This window comes from Adiantum capillus-veneris, chromosome 8, assembly GCF_014529385.1.
Source record: "Adiantum capillus-veneris isolate H3 chromosome 8, ASM1452938v2, whole genome shotgun sequence".
Classification (NCBI taxonomy): Eukaryota; Viridiplantae; Streptophyta; class Polypodiopsida; order Polypodiales; family Pteridaceae; genus Adiantum; species Adiantum capillus-veneris.
The window spans coordinates 16,923,918-16,939,760 of NC_140938.1; the positions used below are offsets into that span (position 1 = coordinate 16,923,918).

Below are 15,843 nucleotides of genomic sequence, written 5' to 3' on the forward strand. Positions count from 1 at the left end.
TTTTCTTCATTGATTGTCGTATAAGCGTAGAAAGGGGGGTCATATTCCCTAATATGAGTCGTATATAGGGGTTTTATCAAAGTTGTCCGCTCGCAGGTGGCGTCCTGTTTTGTATTATAAAGAGTGAATTCCCCCGGGTATCACCCTAGCATACACTTTAGACACCCATATCCCTGCTTCTTGCTCTTCCTAGCACAGACTCACTTTATCTGCACCAATGTCCCCAAAAGCAGCTTTCAAAAAGTAATGCTCAAAAGTTCTGAAAGTCAATGCTTTCAATAGTTGGCGCAAAGCTCCCAACATTGAGCTTGCCACGTCAACAACGTGTGGCCCATGTCTTCCACCAGGAATTGTGCCACGTTTTGTGCTCATTATGGCCTTGACTCAGGTTCACCTTTTTGTTCACAAGCTCTCCTCTTTTCTTCCAGTCCAGAAGCAGACATGCCACATCACCAAGTTGTGACATATGCGGGAGCACAAACTCATGACTCTCCTTTTCTGACAGATCAAGATATTGGAACCATATCACCATGCATAGGCATATAACCAGGATCACTAATGAAATTAAAGAAATTAAGCCCCTTGACAAGAGATCTAATTAAACCTCTTGATAAGAGATCTCTAAAGCCGAGTATTTCCAACAAAAGTTCTAAAAGTCAAATGCTTTCATTAATTGACAGAAAAACTCCCAACATCCAACCTGCCACGTCAACAATGTACAGCCCGTGTTTTTTTGCCATGAATTGTGACATGTTTGTGCTTACTAAGGCTCAAAGAAAACATACCTAAACCTAGCTGCAACCACAAGAAAACACCCATGGGTCTCTCCCATCAATATATACAATATAGATTGACCTTTGGTGCTATTATGGCTAAGGTCAAGTGTAGGCCTCGGACTGTTTAGATGTTGGTGGATCCCGGTCTTCTCCTCCAATTGCTTGCAACCCATGACTATAGCTCTATCCCGCTTGTATAACTAACATAGAGTCCTAATTATTGCATCACCACATTGTTCGATAAATGACGAGAATTTACCCTTCAAATAAACCACCTATAAGAATGCACCTTGTTTCTATTGTGGACATGGTGGTACTCATACCAATGTGTACTTATCAAGTAGGCATGAGAAGTATGAAACATGCTCTAAATATATAATGACATTGCTGGCAACCTTTAGTGTATATAGTTTCTTCATTAGACAAGGCTCCTTTGGGATGTGAATTTATATCAAACGTGGTTGCCAAAGTAAAGATAATTGCCCATTTTAGTGAGGTTAAGATCTTGAAAAGATTATTAGCTGAGGGCACATGCCAATTGTTGGCTTGGATCTATATGAATATGCTCATGCTCATCTTTAGTGACTATCTTCCAAATTATTTCCTTCCTTGTGATTGTAGCTTGGTTTCCCATGGGAAGAGACATGTGATGGAGAATTGCTTGATACCAATGCCATACTTGGATTACCTTATATGGTAGAGAGAGAGAGAGAGAGAGAGAGAGAGTACAAATGTAGAACATTCCCACTAGTAGAAGCTCTATAGAGTGAGATACCAGCCCATATGCCCCCTGCCCCCCTTTAGCTCACGGGTGAAGTGAATAGTTTAGATGACGTCTAGTGGAAAAGAAATGGGTAAACATGGTAGCAATAAGGAAAAAAACTAGCATGGTCTTTGCTAGATTCAAAGGTGATATGCGTCGACATGATCAAAAGCAAACAATCCACACGTCTCAAATGATGAAAAGAAGCTGCCATTGCATAGAGAAAATTTAGTTAATTGAAAGGTTGTCCCACACATGAGCTATAGGCTCAACTTGCCGGTTGGCCAATACTCCCTCTTGAGACCAAATCCTTAGCGAAAGAGAATAAAAAATCCCCCCACCATAACCACTTTTTTTAAAACAATTTTTGATGCAATAGGAAATATGCCTAGGGTGGTACGGCCTCCTCCGTTCAGGCATGGTCATTGTCTAAGATCTTTTTCTGATACCATATTTACATAGATAAAAACCTCGAGCAAAAAAGGCTTATATGCAATTCCTCCTTAGAGGCTCGTTCCCATAAAGAATATTGGCCGCACAAAACATTACAAAGATGTCATTCCGCTTCAAAAAATAATGATGCAAGAAGTTTGGAAAGGCTCCTTCTGTGTTTGGCCGTCAACACTTCCTTGTGATTGTAGCTTGGTTTCCCATAGGAAGAGACTTGTGATGGAGAATTGCTTGATAGCAATGCCATACTTGGATACCCTTATATGGGAGGAGAGAGAGAGAGAGAGAGAGAGAGAGAGAGATGTACAAATGCACAATGGAAGGTGTCTTATACAACCAAGTGTATGGAGAACTTGCAGGAATACTTCTTAGATACTATCCCATATTGCCCCCCCTTTAGCTCATGGGTGAAGTGAACAGTTTAGTAGATGACTTCTAGTGGAAAAGAAATGGGTAAACAAGGAAAAAAACTAACATGGTCTTTGCTAGATTCAAAGGTGATATGGATCGACATGATCAAAAGCAAACAATCCACACATCTCAAATGACGAAAAGAAGTTGCCATTTCTTAGAGAAAATTTAGTTAATTGAAAAGTTGTACCACACATGAGCTGAGCTTCAGGCTCAACATGTTGGCTGGACAATATTCTCTCTCGAGACCAAATCCTTAGCAAAAGAAATTAAAAAATCCCCCCACCATAACCACTTTTTTAAAACAATCTTGGATGCAATAGGAAGTATGCATAGGGTGGTATGGCCTCCTCCGCGGAGGCATGATCATTGTCTAAGATCTTTCTATGATGCCCTCCCATTGGTATCGAGCCATTCCGTTGAGGGGCGACAACTTCGATGAGAGAGAGGTCTTGGCTTGTCAGGATTCCGGTGCGTATGGTTTATGCAAACTTCATTACCAAGGATTTAGGACCTGCATCAGATGCAACCTCAACATGCGCTTTGACAGGATGCAAGAAAGTAACACTTTCAATAAGTGATGCAAAAGCCAGCATGCCATCTCTTGAAACACAACCTCCAGTAGGCCTAAGAGCCTTGCAATCTCAATGCAAGATGGAATCACCGTCACTGATAGGGGCATCTGTCCTTCTCGCCCATGTTGCTTGGCACGCTACTATTATTCTGCCTAGTCTGGGCAAAGCCGAGATGCTCAAGTGCGTGGGATGAGCCTTGGAAGCCCTTCTTGCAGTGTGTGCTTGTATGCCTAGACATGACACCCTTTGTTGGGCTAGAGTTGTTCTGCTCGAGAGATGGTAAACTTCACCGGTCATGCTCTCTGATGTGCTATCAAGCCTCTTTTCTCTGAGCAATCCCGATTGGCATGTCTCAAAGCAACGAAATCCAATTCGTCATCAGCCACTGCTCATCACAGCAGACAAGTTTCAAAGCGTTTTGTGGGGCCATCGCAGAAGAGATTTGAGTTTGAAAATTTGGAAGGGGGGTGCGCCAGGCCTCTGAGGCAGTGCAATACAGAGGCGACGCGCGCAGCCCCCGGGCAGCAAGCTGCCGGGAGGGGGCTGCCCCCGTGAGAAAAATTAGGTTAATATCATGTGGCCCGATGGACCACGTATCAGATATTAAACTGATAAGAACAGATACTACACTTGATCTTAGCCAAAAGGCCGAGAAAGGTATGCGCTACCCAGCGTGCTCTCTCTGGCTTTTATACCTGCTCCGCCCCACGGCTTGCCCTGTGGGACTGATGCCACGCCGGCCTTATTGCATTGAGATAATTCCCTACTTTTGGAGTCGTGGGTGCATATACAAGCCACCAGAAAACTGCCTCTCTCCTAGTGCCGCGGCAAAAACACGTACCCGACGATCCTACGTGTGTTTACACATCATGATAATAGCCAAGAAGGAAGAATGATACTCAAAAGGTATGCGTGTCGCAATTTTCTATCTATACCTCATGGCTATCTAGTACACTAGTAGAGATGAAAACCATGCTCGTATGTACTTCTTCTTCCATCTCCATGCCCACTTGTGTTTGTGTGATTCTTCACTAGCGTCTTTAATGCTCTTGGTGGAGAGTGCACTAATGATACAACCCCACATTTCAATGCCGTAGCAAAATATAGGCATTAGCAGGTGTCAAAGAGATATTTCATGAGAAGCTAACATTTGATATTGACACATGTTTTCAAATGCACAATAGTAGGCTCAGTTCATGGCTTCAAAATGATGCATCGAACATTCACGGCATTTGTGCTTGGTATGGACATTAAGGCCAAGGTACTTGAAGCTGGCTCTTGATTATAGGCAATGCATGGTTGTGGCATGGTTTCTCCTTGTTAAACAGTTTTTCGCAAGCATATCTTGGCAATCACGGCATGTGTGGTTGGTATGAGCATTTAAGACAAGGTACTTGAAGCTGGCTCTTGATTTATAGGCAATGCATGGTTTCTCCTTGTTAACAGTTTTCGCAAGCATATCTTGGCAATCACCATCAAACTTTTAATTCTTTTTTTCCTGCATATCCTCAAGAACCATATGCTCCAATTTGTCAATTTCAGTCCATTATTAAGACCTTCTAGCTTTATATCTTACAGATCCTCTACCGTGTAAGGGGCATCTACACTGCATTCGGTTGAGCTTATAGTTTTTCTAACAATGAAATATATATATCTTTGAGTGATTACCAAAATCTACTTTCTTTTCAAATTTTGCAAAATTTGACCGATGCATGTGCTTTCTCATGAACTTTGATACAATTGTAAACATTCCCATCTTTTCTTTGGAGAAGCATCCTCTCTCTCTCTCTCTCTCTCTCTCTCTCTCATCTCTCTCTCTCTCACACACACACACACACACACACACACACACACACAGGTGGATATTTGATCCTTGATTTATTGGAAAACATACATTTTCAATTGTGCTTGATCTACAAAACTCCAATCCATAATTTATCGACCAAATATCTCAAAATTTTGAAAACAAAAAATCTCAATTTTGAGTTTAAGATCCAAACACACTTCCACTTAGCTTGGATATGGATACCTTGGAAACATAAACTCATGTTGTGGACTCTCACACCTTGCTTTGAATGGAATTACGTCTGAAGAGGAACAATGAGTTGAATGTTGAACAAATTACAAGATTAATGAATTCAACCTTGAGAGTTGAGTTCAATCTAAGCTTTGAGGCTCAAAAATTGAGCTTGGGGTCTAGCTCAATATCTTACAAATCCTCTGCCATGTAAGGGGCCAATTTTTTAAATTTCCCCATATAAATATATATATATATATATATGTATGTATTAGAATGTAAAGAGAGAAGATATAGATGAGAGAGAACCAAATCATGACATCTACACTACATTCGTTTGAGCTTATAGTTTTTCTAACAATACAATACAAAAATCTTTGAGTAATTACCATAATTTACTTTCTTTTCAATTTTTGCAAAATTTAGCCGATACATGTGCTTTCTCATGAGTTGAGTTCAATCTAAGCTTTGAGGCTCAAAAATTGAGCTTGGGGTCTAGCTCAATATCTTAAAAATCCTCTGCCATGTAAGGGGCCAATTTTTTTAATTTCCCCATATATATATATATATATATATATATATATATATATATATATATATATATATATATATATATATATATATGTGTGTGTGTGTGTGTGTGTGTGTGTGTGTGTGTGTGTGTATTGAATGTAAAGAGAGAAGATATAGATGAGAGAGAACCAAATCATAACATCTACACTACATTCGTTTGAGCTTATAGTTTTTCTAACAATACAATACAAATATCTTTGAGTAATTACCATAATTTACTTTCTTTTCAATTTTTGCAAAATTTAGCCGATACATGTGCTTTCTCATGAGCTTTAATACAACTATAAATAATTCCCATCTTTTGTTTGGAGAAACCCATCTCTCTCTCTCTCTCTCTCTCTCTCTCTCTCTCACACACACACACACACACACACACACACACACACACACACACATAGGTGGATATTTGATCCTTGATTTATTGGAAAACATGCCTTTTTCAATTGCGTTTGATCTACAAAACTCCACTTCATAGTTTATTGACCAAATATCTCAAAAATTTAAAAACCAAAAATCTCAATTTTGAGTTTAAGATCCAACCACACTTCCAGTTATCTTGGATATGGATACCTTGGAAACATAAACTCATGTTGTGGACTCTCGCACCTTGCTTTGAATGGAACTACAGTTGAAGCGGAACAATGAGTTGAATTCAAAGTTGAGAGTTGAGTTCAATCTAAGCTTTGTGTTGCAAAAACTTATCCTTGACCCCGTCTAGGCTCAAATCTTGAGCTTGAGGTCCAATGTAGCATCAACTTCATATAAATAAATTAACTACAAATATTTATAAGATTTGAGTCCTGCTTGAGTTGGCTATGCTTTATGCAAGTGATTTGGTGCAACTTGAGACTATGGTTTGGCATAGCTTGCCGATTTACTATCATATTACTACCGGTTTTTTGTAAGTGTGCATTGAAGATTCCACATTTTGTTTTGTGGCAGTGTTTGCTCTTTCTTAGAGCGTGTTTTTTGGTAGTGGTTTCGCTCTCAGGTGGAAGGTTGTATGCATATGCTTTTGGCGCCTGTTTGAGCGCATTATCAGATCTTGTACGTTATTTGTGGATACTGCCTTTGTACACCCTTTGAGGAGCCACTTTTGGCTTATACGGCAGTCCCGGTCATTTTTGAGACTTGGTCCTAAAGATAGCCATTTTTGAGACTTGGCTATACGTTTGTTGCATATCCTATTTGAGAGGGTCGTGGTGAGGTTTTCTTGAGCTAAGGTATTCTCAAATGTGGAGATACCTTCGGAGATATAGGTAGCTTGAGTTACCCTTACGTGACCTCGCCCTAGGACATGTATAGAGTGGGATAGGTGCTCTTGATGCCAAGTTGGCGGTCTATCATCAGTGTGACAATTTATGCACCTCAATTAATCTCTATATTGTATGCCTTGTGAGTGGAATTGTCCTCTGTATGCACTTTGATTGACATATTGGTCAATTTGTCTCTTATATTTTGATTGATATAGTCCCAAATATAAAGGAGACTCTGCCAAAATTTTCCCAGAATCTCTTGGACTTGTCATAATGTCTACTACACAACGAGCGTGATATCTATGACATAAAGAAGTTTGATGGCACTAATTTTTAGCTTTGGAAAAACCAAATGCAAATGTGCTTATCCAAAAGAAACAGAAATTGCCTATTATCTATGCGGCCCGAACTGAAGACATGAACTTGACTCACTTTCAGCGGGAAGAGCTTGATGAGCTATGTAGGTTTACCATTAAACTGCACCTTGCCGATTTAGTATACTTTCATCAGTGTTAGAATGTGATATTGCCTATGCTTTATGGCAAAAGTTATGCAACACTTATAAAAAAGATACGGCTAGTAATAAGGTTTTCATGATGCAAAAACTCTTTAACCTTCGCATGAAGGAGTCAGCCATTGTTGCCAGTCATATCAGTGACTTTGACTCTTTGTTTGCCAAATTTTGATGAGATGAAAGCAATCTTCTTGCTTTGTTCGCTGCCACCATCATGGGATATCTTTTGCACAATTGTCACTAAAGATATTGCTCCTAATGGTACACTCTTGTACAATGATGTCACTAGTTCTCTTTTGTCAGAGGAAATGCTCGAAAGACTATGAGTAGCTCGCATCATGGCAAAGCTCATCATGTGCAAAAGGATGATAAACAATGTAAAGGTTGTTCTTGGCACAGTGAATTCAAAAAAGAGGGCAATATAGATGCGTCAAAAAGTAGATCAAAGTCTCGTGGTCGCCGCAATATACAATGCCATTATTGTGATAAGTATGGTCACATAAAGAAATATTGTCATGCTTGGAAGCATGATAAGGGCAAGAGCAAAGTCAAGGATCATGATGTGAAAGACGAAAAGCCAAAGAGTTCAGTTAAGATTGAAGAGCTGAACATAGTTCAAGATGACAATGATGCGCAAGACATTAATGTGTTGACTGAACATTCAGACGTATTTTGATGCACAAGAAACTTTGACTTTACAAAGTTCTATGCCAACTGAACTACTTGTTAGTGGTGAAGTGTCCCACACATGGGTTCTTGATTCGGGTGCTTTGTTGCATGTCACACCTCATAGAGATTGGTTTACTACATACAAAGATACCAATGGCTTTGTTACACTTAGTGACAGTTACTCTTGTGACATTGTGGGCATAGGTGCAATTGCCATGGAGATGGCTAATGGCATGAAGTTTATAATCCATAATGTGCGTCGTGTTCCAATCCTAACACGCAATTTGATTTCAGTTGGACGTCTTGATGACTTGGGTTACAAAGTCACTTTTCACCAACAGTCTTGGCGCATTGCTAAAGGTCATCTTATTATAGCCCATGGTTCAAAAGTTGGTTCATTATATCCTCTTTATGTATTTGATAAAAACAATGCTCTTTTTGTAACTAAGCTGCCAACCGTTGCTTTGTGCCATAGCTGGTTAGGTCATATGTCGAAGAAGGGATGGAAACGCTTTCTCGTTTGGGCTACTTACCGTCTTTATCATTTTCAAATTTTCCTTTTTGTGAGCACTGTCAATATGGAAAACAAACATGGACACATCGTACACATTCTTTTGAAAAAGAAAGCAAACCCTTAGAGCATGTGCACAGTGATTTATGTGGGCCTATGCCTTCTAAATCACATGGTGAAGCATCCTACTTTGTCACATTCATTGACAATGCAACACGACATGTTTGGGTTTATGCCATGAAGTCTAAAGATGAGACCTTTTCTTGCTTCAAGAAATTCTTATCTAGTGTGGAAACTCAATCTGAACATAAGTTGAAAGCTTTGAGATCAGACAATGGTGGAGAATATGTCTCCGAAGAGTTTACAGACTTCTACTCTCAAGTAGTGGAATGAAGCATGAGTTACAGCTCCGCACAAAATGGTGTTGCCAAACGAATGAATAGCACCATCCAAGAGAGGATAATGTCTATGCTATCAAAAGCCAATCTACCACAAGGGTTTTGGCTGAAGCATTATACATTGCTGTGTATTTGATCAATAGATCACCACATGCCTCATTACAATTTCATGTATCGTTGTATGGTCAAGACACATTATGATAAACTTAGAACATTCGACTGTGAGACTTGTGCACATGTACCAAGGGAGTTGCGTGCTAAGCTAGATCTTAAGTTTAGGAAATGGGTGATAGCATGTTTAGGTGGTACCAAAAAGGAGTGTCTTGGACACTCCTTTGGGAGGAGATGAAATGGGTGGTGGATTATTCATTTTCATTTCATATAAAGGAAAGATAAAATCTTTTTGGCTGAGAGGTTGAATTTAGGCGGGCTGGAAATTCCATTTCACTTTAATACTAAATCTTAAAGTAGCAAACTGTCTGTGCATTTAAATTCCCCTCACCGCCACTCCTCTGGGCTCTCTGCAACGCGGCCTCAATGTCCCTCCGCCTCTTGTGCCCTTCTCTCTCTCTCTCTCTCTCTCTCTCTCTCTCTCTCTCTCTCTCTCTCTCTCTCTCTCTCTCTCTCTCTCTCTCTCTCTCGGTCCTCCATAGCCGTTGCAGGTGCTTGCGGGCGCATCACAAAGCCATATCAACCAGCTCCTCATTGCTAGCCATATTCAGCTTCAACAAAACCTCTCTCTCTCTCTCTCTCTCTCTCTCTCTCTCTCTCTCTCTCTCTCTCTCTCTCTCTCTCTCTCTCTCTCCATGAGTACTATGGCACTATTTTGACTGTCTTCATTGTCGTGTCAATTGCATCCTCACACGTTCCACATGGAATCACATAATACTCATAATGGTAGTACAAACCCCCTTTACCTTCCTCCATTATCTGCTACACAGCATATCCCAAGGGATCTTCTACCGAGTCTACAAAACTATTGGGCGCTGTAAAGAAGAGAGAACAAAGAAACATGCAAAAAAGGATGGCACGAGCGTGAGAGGATGGTGACATTGATAAGCAGGAGGCAAAGAAAATATGTAAGGCAGTTGCTAAGTATTGGCGTAATCAAACAAACGGGCTTTTCGAGGGTCTTTAATGGAGCATTCTACAGCAACTTCTCAGTCATCCAACGTTCTCAGTGTTGCAACCCACATAGGAGACAGTTGGGAGGCTGATTTTCTCTAACATTTGTCATACATTGTTTGAGGTGAAGACTCCTCGTTCAAACAATGAGCTATTTTTGAAACGGGCTACTGTCATGGCATGCCTCAACGAAGTCAATGGGGCTGACAATGTAATGAGAAATAATGATGTTGCGAAGACAGTAGGACTTCATCGAAGATGTCGTTCGAAAGAGAATCTGCAAGAGGGCACATGTGGTGCATTTGGCGCATCTCCTCGATTTACCTCAGGTATATCATCCAGAACATCTTAAAAGTGTGTCACAATGCTTTACTTAGTAATTTTGGGTGCTTGCAAAAGCTTTGAATATAAGTGTCTCAAAGTGCTTCAAAATGCATCACTTAGAGCCTGCAAATGCTTGAAAGCGCTAGAAAAGTGCATCTCTGTGTGCATGAAAGTGCTAAAAAAGTGCTTCATTCATGGTGCTTGAAAGTGCCACAAAGTACTTTACAGTGCTTCAGAGTGCTTTATAAACTCTAAAGTTCTTTGGAGTGCTTCAGAGTGCCATAAAGTGCCTCAGAATTCTCTTTAATAGCACTGAAGTGCTTTCAAAGAGTCCTTAAAGTGCACTTTAGAGTGCTTTCAAGTGCCCAAAGGTGCTTTAAAGTTTGCGTAGTGCTTCAAAGTGTTTCAAAGCGCTTCAAAGTACTTTAGAGTGCTTGAGAGTGCTACCAATGCCTCAAAACGCTTTGAAGTGCCACAAAGTACTCAAAGTTCTTTTAAAGTGCTACCAAGTAGTTTAGAGTGCTTCCAAAGTGCACCCAAGTGTGTTGTAAAGTGTCTTCAGTGTGCTATCAAGTGCCTCAGAGTGCTCTAAAGGCACAAAGTGCTTTCAAGTGCCCCAAAGTGCTTTACAGTGCCGCTACATAATGCTTCAAAGGGCACCAAAGTGCATGACAGGTTGCTTGGAAGTGCCACAAAGTGCTTCACAGTACTTTCAGGGGTCCTAAAGTGCTGCAAAGTGCTTAAAAGTGTTTCAAAGTGCTTTAGAGTGTTCTCCAAGTACACTTCAGAGTGCCTTCAAGAGCCCAAAAGTGTTTTAAAGTTTTGCATAGTGCTTCAAAGTGTTTCAAAGCGCTTCAAAGTACTTTAGAGTACTTCAGAGCGCTTGGGTACTTCAGAGTGCTTGAAAGTGCCACAGAGTGCCTCAGAGTGCTTTGAAGTGCCACAAAGTGCTTGAAAGTGCTTTTAAAGTGCTACCAAGTAGTTTAGAGTGCTTCCAAAGTACACCAATGTAGTTCAAAGTACACCAAAGTGCTGATTAGTGCTTCAATGTGCTATCAAGTGCCACAAAGTGCCTCAGAATGCTCTTAAAGTGCACTGAAGTACTTCAAAGTGCTTTCAAGTGTCCCAAAGTGCTTTTTAGTGCTTCAAAGGGCACCAAAGTACATGACAGGTTTCTTGAAAGTTTCACATGGTGCTTCATAGTACTTTCAAGTGCCCAAAAGTGCTTTAAAGTGCTGCAAAGTGCTTAAAAGTGCTTCATAGTGTGTAAGTGTTGCAACTAGATTTCATTACTTTATAGTATTTTTAAATATCTTTTGTGTGGCAGAGGGATTTGTACATGCGGTTCCAGGAGGCTAATCCTAACATTAGGATATCCCTTAGATGCTTTGAGGGTCTGAAGCCATACTTCGTACGCAAGTTGAAGGATCGCAACACTGCTATTGTGAATACCATGTTTAGCTTGTTTACTTGAAGGAAGGCTTAAATCAGATGCGTCATGGAAGCTACGGGCTACATGAATGTCATGCTTTTGCAGGTGTCTTGTGTGCAGTCCGAGTGGTGGAATAGCACAATGCACAGCATCAAAAACCACTTTTTCATCCTTGACAGAACTATGGGATTCTGTATTGTGTCCAAAGCCAATTGATAGTGCTTTTCACCGCAGCAAATTTCTTTTGGGAACATGCACTGATTGCGGGATTAAAAGGCTCTTGTTGTGTCCCGTTTTGAAGAGAGTGATGGTTGGACAACACTTTGTTCCACTTACACCACAATTTACTAGCCTCTTGAAAAACTTGACCAGCTCTTTAGACCACTTAGGACCTCTTGACCAACACTTTTAAGCACTTTATACCACTTGACAAGCCCCTTGAACCACTTAACCACCCCCCTGAACCACTTGACAAGCACTCTGAACCACCTGACCAACACTTTGAACCACTTGACCAAACTCCTGAACCACTTGGACAGCACTTTGTACTACTTGACCACCACTTAACAACCACTTGACCAGCTCTTTAGACCACTTTGGACCACCTGACCAGCACTTTATACTACTTGACAAGTACTATGAACCACTTGACCAGCTCTTTGGACCACTTTTGACCACTTGACCAGCACTTTGAAGCACTTTATACTACTTGACAAGCACTATTGACCACCTGATCACCACCCACTTTAAACCACTTGACCACTTAACCAACACTTAACACAAATTCCACTTGACAGCAGCAGTAAACAGTTGACTTTCAAAATTCTTCATAGTATATTCAGGTTTAGATACAAGAACACTTTGCTTTACAGGGAGTTAGCGTTTTCAAAGAGTAAAGTCAGTCAGTTAGTAGACTGCTCTGGCCATTCTTGCCGACGTGGCCGCTTATAGTTGGTTGCTGGACCTTGCATTTTCGGTGCAAGAATTTCTTGTTGTGCCTGTACTTTTCCATGTGCCAGATTCCGGTTCATTTGTGCAAGTTCATCCGTCTTGGCATCAAATGGACATTCCCTAACACTCTTGGCTCTGTCAGGAGTCTCAACCCACTGTATTATGAATGAGGCAACATCTTCTTTGAGAAAATTTTCCCGCTGCCTCTCATTTTTCTTTCTATCCCAGGCAGAATGACAAAGTTATTGGGATCATTGAAGTAAATCTTATAAAGGGAATCATCCAGCAGTAAAGTGTTAGACTTATTGAACTTAGGAAAGAGGTGCCAAAAGGTTTCAAGTTTTGAAAAACATTTGCTTTGGGGGGTTTCCAAATTCCCAACTGCTAACATGGCAGCAGTTTTGTGCCAGCACCACTCACCCGACAGCGCTTGGCTTGAGATAGGCACTTGTCCATACCCTTCTCAATATTGTGGCAGGCGCGCGACGACCACATAAAGTCTCTACTATCTGACTGAGTCCAAGCAATGATTATTCTGCGTTGTTCCGTACATAGTAGGTGACGGTATCATCCCCCTTTACTTTGTCAAAGTACATTGTGTTTAAATCTGGGGGTTCCAATCCTTTGCGCTTATCATGCACACAAGCAAGCACATTGTTGAAGTCTACAATTACTGCCAAATCTCTATGGATTGGGAAGCGAGACATTTTGTAGCAAGGAAGCTAGCTGGCGATTAATGTGCTCTACCTCATCAGTGGGCGGTGGGGGTTTTGAGCCAATCAAACGAATTTTAACTGTAGAGAAACTAAGAGAGAATACTTAAATTTATATTGCCGGGGGAAAAAGATACAAAGCTGCAATCTAAAAAGATAGCATGAAAAAAAAAGATACAAAGCTTCAAGAAGCTAAAGCTTCTTGCATGCTCTGGTTTTTGGGGGAGTATGCCAGTACTCTTTTTGGGATCCTGGGACAGCTCGTCCTCCATTTGCTTTTTTCTCTTCTTTCGCATCTCCACCGCTACAAATTGCAGGGTTGATTCCATTTCAGGATCCTCTGCCTCAGCTACATTGTCCTCCTTATAGGCATCAGTACCTGGACAGCATATTGTGACCACAATGAACACGGTGACCATAATTCAGACATGGGAGGAGACAGATAACAAAACTGACATTACCTTGGTTGCTTGCGGACGGAGTTGTCTCCTTCAGAATGTCTCGATCACACCCTCAACAGTTTTCCCACCTTCAAAGTTCTTGTACTTTAGCAGCATGGCATCAAGGTCAAAGACCTCGTCCACATCGTGCATAGATGATGTGGAAGCTTCTTTCTCATCCACTGGCTCAACTGAACCAACGCACACAATTAGTCTCCACAACAGATTAGCATAAGTTCTATGTTGGGGTATAAAGCCCAATGTGGTCGCCCAGGTAAGTGGGCGGGCCGCCAGGTATGTACACATATTCTTTTGTAAAAACCTAATAAGAACTCACTATGCTCTACACATTACAGTAGAGCGAGTTCACCATATCATCGTGCTCTTCTTCTCGCACTCTCTCTCGTGTCGCACTTCCGCTCGTACTCCTTCAACTGGTATCAGAGCTCAGATCGAGGGGTCGGGGCAGCACTGCAGGAGGCTAGAGTCACCAGCTCAGATTGGAGTGAAATTCGACAGGCAAAGACACGGCCCAAATCTTGTGGGATAGCCCATAGGGCTTGGTGTTCTCAGAATTTCATTCTGAGGTCATCTCGGCCACCGTTCAGCTTCGACAAAGGTCTGCACAGGCCATTTTCGACTACGTGGTCTCGGCGGGTGCAGATCCGACTCTGCAAATTTGGGGTTTTTCGGCCTACGACTGCAGGTGCTAAGGATATCGACACTCACAGAGTGTTGATTTGTGGCTGTCTACACATCGAAGGACGGCTCACAGTTCTCGGAGGCGTGTCACATACGACACGGGCGCATCTAGACACAGACTGTAGGCGACATCCACTAGTTCATCAGGTAGCTTGTGTTTGCTGCTTGATATTCCAGATTTCATCCTGGCATTGCAGGTACTTCCACATGGGATGTATTGTCAGAGATGATGTATGTTTGTTGAGGGTTTGCTGGCTGTGAGTCACGCAGCAAACAACCGCAGCAGCGGTTACAGCATATATAGTGGGAAATTTGTGGATGTATGACTTTGTGGGAAGTCTATGTACTGTCAAATTTACTGCAGCCTTTGTTGAGGGTCGAGTGAGGTTTTATTGAGCTGGGGGATTCTCGAATGTTGAGATCCTTTCGGTGATACAGGTCTTGGAGCAATCCCTCGAGCACCCTTAGATAGGCAGCTAGGATGTATTGACTGTGAGTTAGATAGTTGGGATTGCATCTTTGCTTTACTGCCGTTGTGGCATTGTCACAGTCTATGCTTACAGGACAGTGACAGGACAGTGAGAGACAAGTACAGTTGCAGCACAGGTTTTCCCGCAGCTTACAGTGTCAGAGAGACAGTGTTTTTTGAGCTGTTTTTTGGTCTGTTTTTTGAGTACACCAGAGCCATTTTACAAAGGAGACTCTGCCAAAATTTATACGAATCTGAAGCTTTCTTGGTTCATTTGACAGGTTGATATTGGTTTAGAGGTTAGTTTACAAAGGAAACTCTGCCGAATTTTTCCCAGGAAAGTAAACCACTGTGAAGCATAGCTATGGCTGGATCACAGGCCACTGCTCTTTACAATATCAAGAAGCTGGATGGAACCAATTTCCCATTGTGGAAGAAGCCAGATTTGGCACGTGTTGGTACAAAAGAAGCAGATAAAACTATAAAGCTCAAGGGGACAAAACCAGAAGATATTGGACGAAGATGAATGGAGCGAAATGGATGAATTGGCACTTTCTACCATTATGCTGACTTTGGCAGAAAGCGTTTACTTCAATGTAGCAGACGAGATGTCGGCTTATCAAGCATGGTTAAAGCTGAGTGATCTTTATGAGAAGCAGAGTGCAGCTTCACAGGTATACTGGCTTAAGAAGCTTGTTGACTTGAAGATGAAAGAAGGGACACCTATGTCCAATCATCTGAATGAATTCAACACAATCTACAGTCAGTTGTTAG

The 15,843-nt window shown here is 41.4% G+C and overlaps 1 non-coding gene across 1 annotated transcript; it reads right to left on the bottom strand.

Moving 5' to 3' along the window:
* Positions 1–3,437: 3,437 nt before the first annotated feature.
* LOC147451733 (U2 spliceosomal RNA) lies at positions 3,438–3,636 on the bottom strand. Its single transcript, XR_015189064.1, has one exon. It is a non-coding gene; the product is annotated as a U2 spliceosomal RNA (small nuclear RNA).
* Positions 3,637–15,843: the final 12,207 nt, after the last annotated feature.